The sequence below is a fragment of the Salmo salar genome, chromosome 09 (assembly GCF_965601325.2).
Source record: "Salmo salar chromosome 09, fSalSal1, whole genome shotgun sequence".
Classification (NCBI taxonomy): Eukaryota; Metazoa; Chordata; class Actinopteri; order Salmoniformes; family Salmonidae; genus Salmo; species Salmo salar.
Window position 1 is genome coordinate 99,721,413 of NC_138299.1, and position 13,783 is coordinate 99,735,195.

The window sequence follows — 13,783 nt, forward strand, 5'->3', positions numbered from 1 at the left end:
TATGTAAGTCTTTAAAAAAAAAATCTAAATAATTCATACACATTTGCAAAGATTTCTAAAAGCCTGTTTTTGCTCTGTCATTATGGGGTATTGTGTGTAGATTGATAAAGAAAAAACCCCAATGTAATCTATTTTAGAATAAGGCTGTAACGTAAACAAAATGTGGAAAAAGTCAAGGTGTCTAAATACTTTCCGAATGGCTGTAGGAGAAGTTTGGTTACATAAAAAGCATTGTTTTGGTTTCCCACTCTAAACCATTTACAATGCAGAGTCACATTAGAATGTCGCCAAAGGGGACTTCTGTAAAAGCTATTTCAGGACACAATCATTTAAATGTGTAACTTACAAACACTGATGTGGTCAAGTCATTGAGTGATAACAACGTTGTAAAAATGCTATTAAAATGCCACACTGGAGAATGCCTGAAAAATGACCATGCAATATTAAAAACTGAACTTCCAGCCAGACAGATGAGAAATAAAAGACATTGTACAGTAGTAACCAGACGATTAGATAAACACTAGCTAGTGCAGTTGATCTCAGTTGCAAAATAGAATAATGAAATGAAAGACAATATATTATTTTAGAAAACGCCATCATTCAAACTGGATGTTGTCATGAGATGTGATGACGTCCACCGAGAGTCCCGACAACACCACAACATGACCCAACTCACTCTGTCTTTTCGGCTTTTCTTTCTTCGTTCATTATTGCTTAGAAGAAGAGACGGCTAAAGTATCCAGTCCAGAAAACAGTCACTGATTAGATGTCAAGCGAGAACAACATATCTCGCGGTTCTGTAGTTAGGAGCGACATCCCATAGTTACACTGCTGGCTTAACTAACGATACAATTATGGCTAGCCATGAAGCTAGCTAGCTAACGTTAGTCATTTCAGTTGCTATGCTAAGATGCCGAAAAACCATTAGCTAGTTATCGTCAGCTAACAAAGCAGCAAATCGGACTGTATAGCAAGCTAAATGATAGCTAATTCGCGTTAGCTAACGTTATATCTAAGTGAAAGTATTTCTACAAGATAACGACCTGGCTAACAATGTCATGCAAATTATAGCTAACATGACAAAATATATATTGGATAGCAAACTAACTAGTCATTTGCTACGTATCAAAACCAGTGTCTGATTCCAGACAACGTAGCTAGCCAACTTTCTATCAATTTCATGGTAAACAAAGAGACCTTTGGCTTATGTTAGCTACCTTTCTGCTTCAGTGGCTCCATCGATTTACCCAGACACCAATTGCGGAAGTGGTCTCTGCTGTAACCTGGGAAATTCCACCTCGCTGTCGTTTGATGTTGTAAACAGTTGTGGTTGACAAGCGGGCCGACCAATGCAGAAGCTTGACACAGGCTGGTTTAATATTTTAAAAAACAGTGCAGTGTTTTGCTCCAAACATTGGTAGCTCAGGGATTGATTGGGGGGGCATGGATGACTGCAGCCAGAGCAAGGCTTGAACCAGTGACCTTAAAGCTAGAATCCTTAGTTGAAACAATAACAAAGCCGTCAACCAGCCTCTGGTTTGGTAAAAAACTGAGGGATGGACCTGGAGACATGTAACCACTCTCAAATTCATAGACAGAGCTATAGATGCATGGACTGACCGTCCATGATACCACAATTATGATTTGAACCATGTTATGAGGCTATACAGTGTGTGTTTAAATTTATGTTTACAAACATTGGTGTAAAACAAATATATATTTTGGGTTGAGATGGGGTACAACTGTTGAACTAATCTCATGAAGTGTTTATAAATGATATTCTTCAAGAATCAATGGGTATATATCATTAATTTATGAGTCCCACAAAATATGTAGCAACTAAGGAGTTTAGCTATAAGCTCCGCACCTCTAGGCAGAGGCTGTAGTACAGTCACAGACTTCATTACTCCTTTATAGCTCCACACCTCTAGGGAGAGGCTGTAGTACAGTCACAGACTTCATTACTACTCCACACCTCTAGGGAGAGGCTGTAGTACAGTCACAGACTTCATTACTACTCGACACCTCTAGGGAGAGGCTGTAGTACAGTCACAGACTTCATTACTACTCCACACCTCTAGGGAGAGGCTGTAGTACAGTCACAGACTTCATTACTCCTTTATAGCTCCACACCTCTAGGGAGAGGCTGTAGTACAGTCACAGACTTCATTACTCCTTTATAGCTCCACACCTCTAGGGAGAGGCTGTAGTACAGTCACAGACTTCATTACTACTCCACACCTCTAGGCAGAGGCTGTAGTACAGTCACAGACTTCATTACTACTCCACACCTCTCGGGAGAGGCTGTAGTACAGTCACAGACTTCATTACTACTCCACACCTCTAGGCAGAGGCTGTAGTACAGTCACAGACTTCATTACTACTCCACACCTCTAGGGAGAGGCTGTAGTACAGTCACAGACTTCATTACTACTCCACACCTCTAGGGAGAGGCTGTAGTACAGTCACAGACTTCATTACTCCTTTATAGCTCCACACCTCTAGGGAGAGGCTGTAGTACAGTCACAGACTTCATTACTCCTTTATAGCTCCACACCTCTAGGCAGAGGCTGTAGTACAGTCACAGACTTCATTACTACTCCACACCTCTAGGGAGAGGCTGTAGTACAGTCACAGACTTCATTACTACTTTATAGCTCCACACCTCTAGGGAGAGGCTGTAGTACAGTCACAGACTTCACTACTCCTTTATAGCTCCACACCTCTAGGGAGAGGCTGTAGTACAGTCACAGACTTCATTACTCCTTTATAGCTCCGCACCTCTAGGGAGAGGCTGTAGTACAGTCACAGACTTCAGTACTACTCCACACCTCTAGGCAGAGGCTGTAGTACAGTCACAGACTTCATTACTACTCCACACCTCTAGGCAGAGGCTGTAGTACAGTCACAGACTTCATTACTACTCCACACCTCTAGGGAGAGACTGTAGTACAGTCACAGACTTCATTACTACTTTATAGCTCCACACCTCTAGGGAGAGGCTGTAGTACAGTCACAGACTTCACTACTCCTTTATAGCTCCACACCTCTAGGGAGAGGCTGAAGTACAGTCACAGACTTCATTACTCCTTTATAGCTCCGCACCTCTAGGGAGAGGCTGAACTACAGTCACAGACTTCACTACTCCCTTAAAAGCTCTACAGGACGAATTACTATTTCTATCTATGTTCTATCCTTGCACATATGAACTCTGGGACAACCTTGATACATATACTATACTGCAGATAGGCCTATGATCAACAAAATGTGTTCTTCTGCTCAGTTATTTTCAAAGATAGGAATCTCATGATGGGTGACCTCCATATACTAGATGCAACCAAAACCAATAGAGACATCTTGTGGAAAATAAAATAATACCTAAACATGAACTGCTATTGACTAAAATAAGTGAGACACAATGCAGACCTGTCTTTACCATAGAGTTAGACAGATGACTCACCTTTGCATATGTGCCATTAAAGCGTCTGTGACAGCATGGGCTCCATTTTGAACAGTGAGGGCTGGTGGGAGGAGCTATAGGAGGACGGGCTCTTGTGTAATGGCTGGAATGGAATTAAATGGAACAGTCTCAAACATGGAAACCACATGTTTGACTCCGTTCCATTAATTACATTCCTACCATTACACAGAGTCTTTCCTCCTATAGCTCCTCACACCAGCCTCCACTGATTTTGAAGTAGTCAATTTCTTCTTCACAATTGGCTGATTTCTCCTGATGACTCGGTTGGACATGAGTCCAACAGTGTCACTAGGAGAGCTCAGCCAAGGAAGTAGGAAGTCCCAACCATTTGACTACATTAAAATGGTGGAAGCCCTCAATGGCGATGCCCATGATAATACAGTCTCTTTGCCACTAGAGGCCTCTCTCATTCTCCATGGTCTGTAGGACCTATTGGACACTATATTCAGGGTTGGGGAGTAATGTAATCTGATTACAAAAAACAGTAACTGTAATCAGTTACATTACCAGCAAAAATGTTGTAATCTGATTACAGATACTTATGAAAAACTGGATGATTACTTCTTGGATTACTTTTAAATTCCGAAAGTATGTTTTTTTTCAATGACATTCAATTCAGCATTGGAAAAAAAGCACAAGTTTAAGTTTGTTCCACCTGAGCGAGTCTGACCACAGAAACCACTATGATGACAAACCTAAGGCATTTGATCTATACTTTTTGTCTTTTAATGCCTCTTAAGGGGAAGGTAATCTGAAAGTAATCAGATTTAAAAGTTACGTTACTGATTACAATTTTGGACAGGTAACTAGTAACTGTAACGGATTACATTTAGAAAGTATCCTAGGCAACCATGGCCATAACCAGCCCTCAGAGCCAACCTTAGACCGACAAAGACTGAAAAGCTTTGTTTCCGGTATGGGGGGGCGACACAACAGTTCACTCATGTCAGTCCAGGTAACCATCATAATGGTTAAAATTTGGCACTCTGCTATCTTTTTATCCATCAAACCCAGTCAGACGGCACGCAGACAACCTAAGTTCAAACCCAGTTGAAACTAAAGACAGTTTAAGCCCGCTGAGCTAAAGCTTAATCAAATCTGTTTTTCAGCAACATACATTTTCTCGCTCTGCAAAATTTTTACATTTGGCGTTACATAACCAACAAATCGTTATATTGTGAAACAAAAAAAAACCCTGCAAAATGCTGTCTTGCTAAACAGGAATAATTTAGCTGTATTGCTTATCTTGAACATCGGCTCGCTGGTTTTGAATAGAGTAGAATAGAGTACATTAGAGTAGAATACAGTATAATAGAGTATGATAGAGTACAGTAGAGTAGAATACAGTATAATAGAGTATAATCGAGTACAGTAGAGTAGAATACAGTATAATAGAGTAGAATAGACTACAGTAGAGTTGAATACAGTATAATAGAGTAGAATGGAGTACAGTAAAGTTGAATACAGTATAATAGAGTAGAATGGAGTACAGTAAAGTTGAATACAGTATAATAGAGTAGAATAGAGTACAGTAGAGTAGAATATAGTATAATAGAGTAGAATAGAGTACAGTAGAGTAGAATACAGTATAATAGAGTAGAATAGAGTATAGTAGATTGGAATACAGTGTAATAGAGTAGAATAGAGTACAGTTGAGTTGAATACAGTAGAATAGAGTAGAATAGACTACAGTAGAGTTGAATACTGTATAATAGAGTAGAATAGAGTTCAGTAGAGTAGAATACAGTATAAAAGAGTAGAATAGAGTACAGTAGAGTTGAATACAGTAGAATAGAGTACAGTAGAGTAAAATACAGTATAATAGAGTACAATGGAGTACAGTAAAGTTGAAAACAGTAGAATAGAGTAGAATAGAGTACAGTAGAGTAGAATATAGTATAATATAGTATAATAGAGTACAGTAGAGTAGAATACAGTATAATAGAGTAGAATAGAGTACAGTAGATTGGAATACAGTGTAATAGAGTAGAATAGAGTACAGTCGAGTTGAATACAGTAGAATAGAGTAGAATAGACTACAGTAGAGTTGAATACAGTATAATAGAGTAGAATGGAGTACAGTAAAGTTGAATACAGTATAATAGAGTAGAATAGAGTACAGTAGAGTATAATATAGTATAATAGAGTAGAATAGAGTACAGTAGAGTAGAATACAGTATAAAAGAGTAGAATAGAGTACAGTAGAGTTGAATACAGTAGAATAGAGTACAGTAGAGTAAAATACAGTATAATAGAGTACAATGGAGTATAGTAAAGTTGAATACAGTATAATAGAGTAGAATAGAGTACAGTAGAGTAGAATATAGTATAATATAGTAGAATAGAGTACAGTAGAGTAGAATACAGTATAATAGAGTAGAATAGAGTACAGTAGATTGGAATACAGTGTAATAGAGTAGAATAGAGTACAGTCGAGTTGAATACAGTAGAATAGAGTAGAATAGACTACAGTAGAGTTGAATACTGTATAATAGAGTAGAATAGAGTACAGTAGAGTTGAATACAGTAGAATAGAGTACAGTAGAGTAAAATACAGTATAATAGAGTAGAATGGAGTACAGTAAAGTTGAAAACAGTAGAATAGAGTAGAATAGAGTACAGTAGAGTAGAATACAGTATAACAGAGTAGAATAGAGTATAGTAGAGTTGAATACAGTATAATAGAGTAGAATAGAGTATAGTAGAGTAGAATACAGTATAATAGAGTAGAATAGAGTATAGTATAGTAGAATACAGTATAATAGATTAGAATAGAGTACATTAGAGTTGAATACAGTAGAATAGAGTAGAATAGAGTACAGTAGAGTCGAATACAGTTTAATAAAGTAGAATAGAGTACAGTAGAGTTGAATACAGTATAATAGAGTACAGTAGAGTAGAATACAGCATAATACAGTAGATTGGAATACAGTGTAATAGAGTAGAATAGAGTACAGTCGAGTTGAATACAGTAGAATAGAGTAGAATAGAATACAGTAGAGTTGAATACAGTGTAATAGAGTAGAATAGAGTACAGTAGAGTATAATACAGTATAATAGAGTAGAATGGAGTACAGTGGGGTAGGATACAGTAGAATATAGTAGAGTAGAATACAATATAATGGAGTAGAGTAGAATACAGTAGAGTAGATTACAGTATAATATAGTAGAATGGAGTACAGTAGATTGGAATACAGTATAATAGAGTAGAATAGAGTATGGTAGAGTTGAATACAGTAGAATAGAGTACAGAGGAGTAGAATACATTAGAATGGAGTAGAATAGAGTACAGTAGAGTAGAATACAGTATAATAGAGTAGAATGGAGTACAGTAGATTAGAATACAGTATAATAGAGTAGAATAGAGTACAGTAGAGTAGAGTAGAATAGAGTACAGTGGAGTAGGATACAGTAGAATATAGTAGAGTAGAATACAATATAATGGAGTAGAATAGAGTACGGTAGAGTAGAATAGAGTATCGTAGAGTAGAATACAGTAGAATAGAGTACAGTAGAGTAGAATACAGTAGAATAGAGTACAGTAGAGTAGAATAAAGTAGATGGAAACAGATCTAACATAAGTTTCCAATCTCCATTGAAATATTTTTTGATCTGTCCGAGTGGATACTGGCCCTTGATCTAGCCCAGGATTTCTTAAAATATGGGTCAGGACCAAAAGTGGGCCCTGGGCATGTGAGAGGTGGGTACTATTTCTTCTTAATTTGAATCATTGCAGGACGATTTGGGTCACGGGAAGACTGTCAATTTCTCATTCGGGTCTCGAGTACATTGGTCATTCAACTTTAACAAAAACATTTTAACTAATATTCTTTTAATATCAAAGTTATTTTCTTCTATGTAGGAATGGACATCAATGAATTTGCCGCAATACATGGCTCACTTTTGGCTTCTCCTCAAGCACAAAATACTGTGATAAGTCCACATCTAGACTTTAACTTGATTGGATATGTGCTGAATAGAAGGCCAGTCTGGAAAAGCTGACTGATATTTGCATGGTGTCCACTGTTCAGTATAGGGTTTGTTATTCATAACTCAGCTGTACTGTTAATGCACACCAATTGTAAAATCTGTATCATTTTTAATTTGGAGTGATTACAGAAATGTCATGTTATAATTTCTGATGTGTTTTTGGAACAAATATGACCTATAATGACTAGAAAGGTTTGCAAATTTTTTTTCTCCAAATCAGTTAAAGAGATTATATTACATCACATAAATTGATTTAAGTGTTGTTGTTTTTTTACATCAAAACATTATTTTTAGATTACAGAAAGAGTATCATATTTATGATGTATCTGTCTGAGATATTAAGAATTATATTCTCGATAAAAGTAACCTTTTTAATGTTAACAATCAATAGCATTTTGTTCACTAACTTGATTTTCCCATTTAAGCACATTAGATGATTCATTTAGCATGACCAAGTCAGAGTCAAAAAGCTTCAACACAGGACTGTTTATAACCTAGATTAATTATCTTATAACATTTAACAAAATGAAATCTATATATACAATTTGGGAAAAAAAGCAAAGAAACTCACCGACACATTGAGCGTCTTTCCGAGAGGCGCTTTTTAATAAGGAAACTGGTGAATAGGGGGGAAGCTATTTCAATGTTTTTAGAGATACATGGGGAATTCCCACATAGAGAAAGGGTCTGATGCAGTTCATAGCCTCAACAGAAGAGAACAGAGCGGGGGGACCTGGGCTCCGTCCAACTGAGCGGTAGTGTAGTGATCTGTCCTAAAGTGAACAACACAAGACAACCAGCAGAACAGACACAATCAACACTATCAGTCTGGTATGTGTTAATTCTACTCTACACAGAAATACTAGAGTTTTATGTTATTTTCATTTGATTTAACCTTTATTTAACTAGGCAAGTCAGTTAAGAACCAATTCTTATTTACAATGACGGCCTACCAAAAGGCCTCCTGCGGGGACGGGGGCTGGGATAAAAAAAAATATATATATATATATATATATATATAGGACAAAACACACATCACGACAAGAGAGACACCACAACACTACATAAAGAGAGACCTAAGACAACAACATAGCATGGCAGCAACACATGACATCAACATGGTAGCAACACAACATAGCAGCAGCACAACATTGTAGCAGCACAAAACATGGTACAAACATTATTGGACACAGACAACAGCGCATAGGGCAAGACGGTAGAGACAACAATACATCATGCAAAGCAGCCTCAACTGTCAGTAAGAGTGTCCATGATGGAGTCTTTGAATGAAGAGATGGAGATAAAACTGTGCAGTTTGAGTATTTTTTTGCATCGTACTCTTTATGAATCATAACTAAAGTGTGATGGAAGTTAATGGCAGAGGTCTCATGTGTATCTATGCACATTTAGTTTACATAACACAGCCATTAATATCCATAAGGCCTAATAACCAAGTTTAATCTCATTTATATTAAACTGTACAATTTGACTTGAAGCGAATCCAATAGAATTGTCTTACTTCACAGCAGTCAGAAAGGATTTTTTGTTTTCAACACAGGGTGATGATCTGACAATGCATTGCAAAGAAAGCTTACTATTTACCTTAATCTATGAATGTATAATAATTAACATGAAATAGGGATCATTTTGAGGTTGTGTAATTATGCAGTCTTTGTTTAAATTAGCAGTGTTGGGCTGCTGCATGGTGCAGTCTACAGTCTACATGTTGCTATGGATCTCTTGGCCTGATGTAGGGGATTTCCTCCTCTCTCAAAACCCTTTTTTTCTTCTTTCCGCTTTTAACTCTGAGACGCTTGACAACAGCTGCACTCACAAATAAAGCTCATCACATACAGTACATCATACAGTAAAGTCTACCCAAGATGGCGTAGCAGTCGGACGTGTGTTTTGTCTTGTCCTGTCCTGTCCCGTGTAAATATCGTTTTCCTCTGTTTTTTCTCGTATATATTTCATATTTATTATAATCTCACTTTCCATCTATGGACTGAATATACTCTCCTGCAACCCGCCTCACCCAATGTGGTACGGATCTGCTATTTTTATTCTTTAGAACCGGGAAACACCATTAGAAGCTAGCCAGCTAATTAGCTACTAGCTAGTAGTCAGTTAGCCACTGCTAGCGGTCTTCACTGTTAGCTCGGACACCAGCCAGCCTCAGCTCGGTCAATACCTGCCAGTCTGTACAGCGCAATATTAACCCAGAGCATATCGGACTGTTTTCTCTACCACATCTCCGTATTCCTACTGCAAGCTCTGAAACTTTACACCAGATCATCGCAGCTAGCTAGCTGCAATCCGAGTGGCTACTCCTGGTTAACGTCTCTGTCCCGAAGCAAGCACCAGTTAGCCTTGAGCTAGCCTCGAGCTAGGCCCATCTCCCGGCTAGCCGAAGAGGTCCACCAGCTAATTATTGGGCTACAATACCTCTTTTGCCAATTGGCCTTGACCCTTTACTACCGCCACGGAGCCCAGCCAATCTATCACGACTGGTCTGCTGATGTAATCGTCCGAGGTGGTTTCAACAGGTTCTTCCTTTGCGACTTCGCCGAAGGCCCATCTGCTAGCCCCGGCCTGCTAGCTGTCTGAATCGCCGTGTCTCCAGCTCGCCTAGTGTAGTAGCGACTACTGAATTGTCTCCCTGACTCACCTATTGCTACTCATTGGACCCTATGATCACTCGGCTACACATGCCTTTCCCTAATGTCAATATGCCTTGTCTATTGCTGTTTTGGTTAGTGATTATTGTCTTATTTCACTGTAGAGCCGCCAGCCCTTTTACTCTCTGTTCCAAACGCACTAGACGACTAGTTCTTATAGCCTTTAGCCGTACCCTTATCCTACTCCTCCTCTGTTCCTCTGGTGATGTAGAGATTAACCTAGGTCCGGACAACAGGCCCTCCGATTTGACACACTGAACTCAATCTGAGTAGTAGTTTGTGAACCAGGCGAGGCAGTCATTTGAGAAATCAAGGCTATTGAGTCTGCCGATAAGAATGCGGTGATTGACAGAGTCGAAAGCCTTGGCCAGGTTGATGAAGATGGCTGCACAGTACTGTCTTTTATTGATGGCGGTTATGATACCCTTTAGGACCTTGAGCGTTGCTGAGGTCCACCCATGACCAGCTCGGAAACCAGATTGCATGGTGGAGAAGGTGCGGTGGGATTCGAAATGCTCGGTGATCTGTTTGTTAACTTGGCCTTTGAAGATTTTAGAAAGGCAGGGCAGGATGAATATAGGTCTATAACAGTTTGGGTCCAGAGTGTCTCCCCTTTGAAGAGGGGGTTGACCACGGCAGCTTTCCAATTTTTGGGGATCTCAGACGATACGAAAGAGAGGTTGAACAGGCTAGTAATAGGGGTTGCAACAATTTCGGCTGATAGTTTTAGAAAGAGAGGGTCCAGATTGTCTAGCCCAGCTGATTTGTAGGGGTCCAGATTTTGTAGCTCTTTCAGAACATCAGCTGTCTGGATTTCGGTGAAGGAGGAGCAGGGGGGGCTTTGGCGGGTTGCTGTGGAGGGTGCAGTGCTGTTGACCGGGGTAGGAGTAGCCAGGTGGAAAGAATGGCCAGCCGTAGAGAAATGCTTATTGAAATTCTCAATTATAGTGGATTTATCGGTGGTAACAGTGTTTCCTAGCCTCAGAGCAGTGGGCAGCTGGGAGGAGGTGCTCTTATTCTCCATGGACTTTACAGTGTCCCAGAACTTTTTGGAGTTAGTACTACAGGATGCAAATTTCTGTTTGGAAAAGCTAGCCTTAGCTTTTCTAACTGCCTGTGTATATTTTTTCCTAACATCCCTGAAAAGTTCCATATCACGGGGGCTATTCGATGCTAATGCAGAACGCCACAGGATGTTTTTGTGCTGGTCAAGGGCAGACAGGTCTGGAGTGAACCAAGGACTATATCTATTCCTAGTTCAATTTTTTTGGAGTGGGGCATGCTTATTTAAGATGGATAGGAAAGCACTTTAAAAGAATAGCCAGGCATCATCTACTGACGGGATGAGGTCAATGTCATTCCTGGATACCCCAGCCAGGTCGATTAGAAAGGCCTGCTCGCAGAAGTGTTTAGGGAGCGTTTGACAGTGATGAGGGGTGGTCATTTGGTCGCAGACCCATTACGGATGCAGGCAATGAGGCAGTGATCGCTGAGATCTTGATTGAAAACAGCAGAGGTGTATTTGGAGGGCAAGTTAGTTAGGATGATATCTATGAGGGTGCCCATGTTTACGAATTTGAGGTTGTACCTGGTAGGTTCATTGATCATTTGTGTGAGATTGAGGGCATCAAGCTTAGATTGTAGGATGGCCGGGGTGTTAAGCATGTCCCAGTTTAGGTCACCTAGTAGCACGAGCTCAGAAGATAGATGGGGGGCAATCAATTCACATATGGTATTGAGGGCACAGCTGGGGGCAGAGGGAGGTCTATAGCAAGCAGCAACAGTGAGAGACTTGTTTCTGGAAAGGTGAATTGTTAGAAGTAGAAGCTTGAATTGTTTGGGTACAGACTTGGATAGTAATACAAAACTCTGCAGGCTATCTTTGCAGTAGATTGCAACACCACCCCCTTTGGCAGTTCTATCTTGGCGGAAAATGTTATAGTTAGCGATGGAGATTTCAGGGTTTTTGGTGGTTTTCCTAAGCCAGGATTCAGACACGGCTAAGACATCCGGGTTGGCAGAGTGTGCTAAAGCAGTGAGTAAAACAAACTTAGGGAGTAGGCTTCTAATGTTAACATGCATGAAACCAAGGCTTTTACGGTTACAGAAGTCAACAAATGAGAGCACCTGGGGAGTGGGAGTGGAGCTAGGCACTGCAGGACCTGGATTAACCTCCACATCACCAGAGGAACAGAGGAGAAGTAGGATAAGGGTACGGCTAAAGGCTATACGAACTGGCCGTCTAGCACGTTCGGAACACAGAGTAAAAGGAGCAGGTTTCTGGGAACGATAGCATAGATTCAAGGCATAGTGTACAGACAAAGGTAAGGTAGGATGTGAGTACATTGGAGGTAAACCTAGGCATTGAGTAATGATGAGAGAGATATAGTCTCTAGAGACGTTTAAACCAGGTGATGTCATCGCATATGTAGGAGGTGGAACAACATGGTTGGTTAAGGCATATTGAGCAGGGCTAGAGGCTCTACAGTGAAATAAAACAGTAATCACTAACCAGGACAGTAATGGACGAGGCATATTGATATTAGAGAGGCATGCGTAGCCAAGTGAACATATGGGTCCAGTGAGTGGTTGAGCTGACTGGGGACACGGCGATTCAGACAGTTAGCAGGCCGATGCTAACAAGCTAACAGTTAGTAGGCTGGGGCTAAACAAGCTAGCAGTTAGCAGACCGGGGCTGGCAAGCTAGCAGTTAGCAGACCGGGGCTAGCAAGTTAGCCTTTGGGGGACGTTGCGATGGGGGTAAGTCTGTTTTTGCCTCTTCGTGCGGTGACGTCGATAGACCAGTCGTGGAATTAGTTGGGTTCCAAGTAGCTCTAGGTAGCTAGTAGGCCACGGTTAGCAGAATGGGCCTTCAGTGGACGTCGCGCATGAGGGGCCTGTTTGAATCCTCGGGCAGATTATGTCGGTATTCCAGTAGTAGAGGATCGGCGGGGTTCCGTGCCCCATACCGGCAGTAGAAGGGGTCCGGATATTGTAGCCCAGGAGTGGGCTTCGGTGGTTGCACAGGAGCCTTGGCCAGGCTAACTTCAGGCTAATTGGTGCTTGCTCCGGGATGGAAACGCTAGCCAGGAGTAGTCACCCGGGATTGTGATTAGCTAGTTGCGAAGATCCAGATGAAAATGAGTTTGCGGTAGGAATCCGGGGATATGGGGGGAAAAAATAAAAAAGAATAATAGGTCCGTTATGCTCTGGTTTGAGTCACGTTGTTCGAACTGGCGAGAGCTTTCCAAGCTAAAGGTTAGCTGATGACGTTAATAATGTCTACACTGTATTTCTGATCAATTTGATGTTATTTTAATGGACATAAAATGTGTTTTTCTTTCAAAAACAAGGACATTTCTAAGTGACCCCAATCTTTTGAACGGTAGTGTACATCATACAGTACATCAAACAGTACATCATACAGTACATGATGCAATAAATCATACCGTACATCATACATCATACAGTATACCATACAGTACATCATACAGTACATCACACAATGCATCATACAGTATATCATACAATACATCACACAGTACATTATATATCATGCAGTACATCATACAGTACATCATACAGTACATCATATAACATACAGTACATCATATGCACATGTACATATATCATA

The 13,783-nt window shown here is 40.2% G+C and overlaps 2 protein-coding genes across 10 annotated transcripts in view; one reads left to right on the top strand and one right to left on the bottom strand.

Moving 5' to 3' along the window:
- The window catches only part of LOC106612295 (TNFAIP3-interacting protein 1), a 33,009-nt gene extending 24,731 nt beyond the window's left edge, over nt 1-8,278 (bottom strand). For 7 of the 9 annotated variants that reach the window (XM_014213330.3, XM_045724237.2, XM_045724236.2 and 4 more), the window contains exon 1: nt 1,218-1,374. The gene's annotated coding sequence lies outside the window, so the exon portion shown is untranslated. Of the gene's footprint in view, nt 1-676; nt 731-1,217; nt 1,375-8,042 lie in introns of those variants that run through there. The other 2 variants (XM_014213326.3, XM_014213325.3) reach the window with 2 other exon arrangements.
- The window catches only part of LOC106612296 (cationic amino acid transporter 2), an 87,061-nt gene continuing 81,458 nt past the window's right edge, over nt 8,181-13,783 (top strand). Inside the window, exon 1 of the mRNA XM_014213334.3 lies at nt 8,181-8,302. The gene's annotated coding sequence lies outside the window, so the exon portion shown is untranslated. The remainder of the gene's footprint in view (nt 8,303-13,783) is intronic.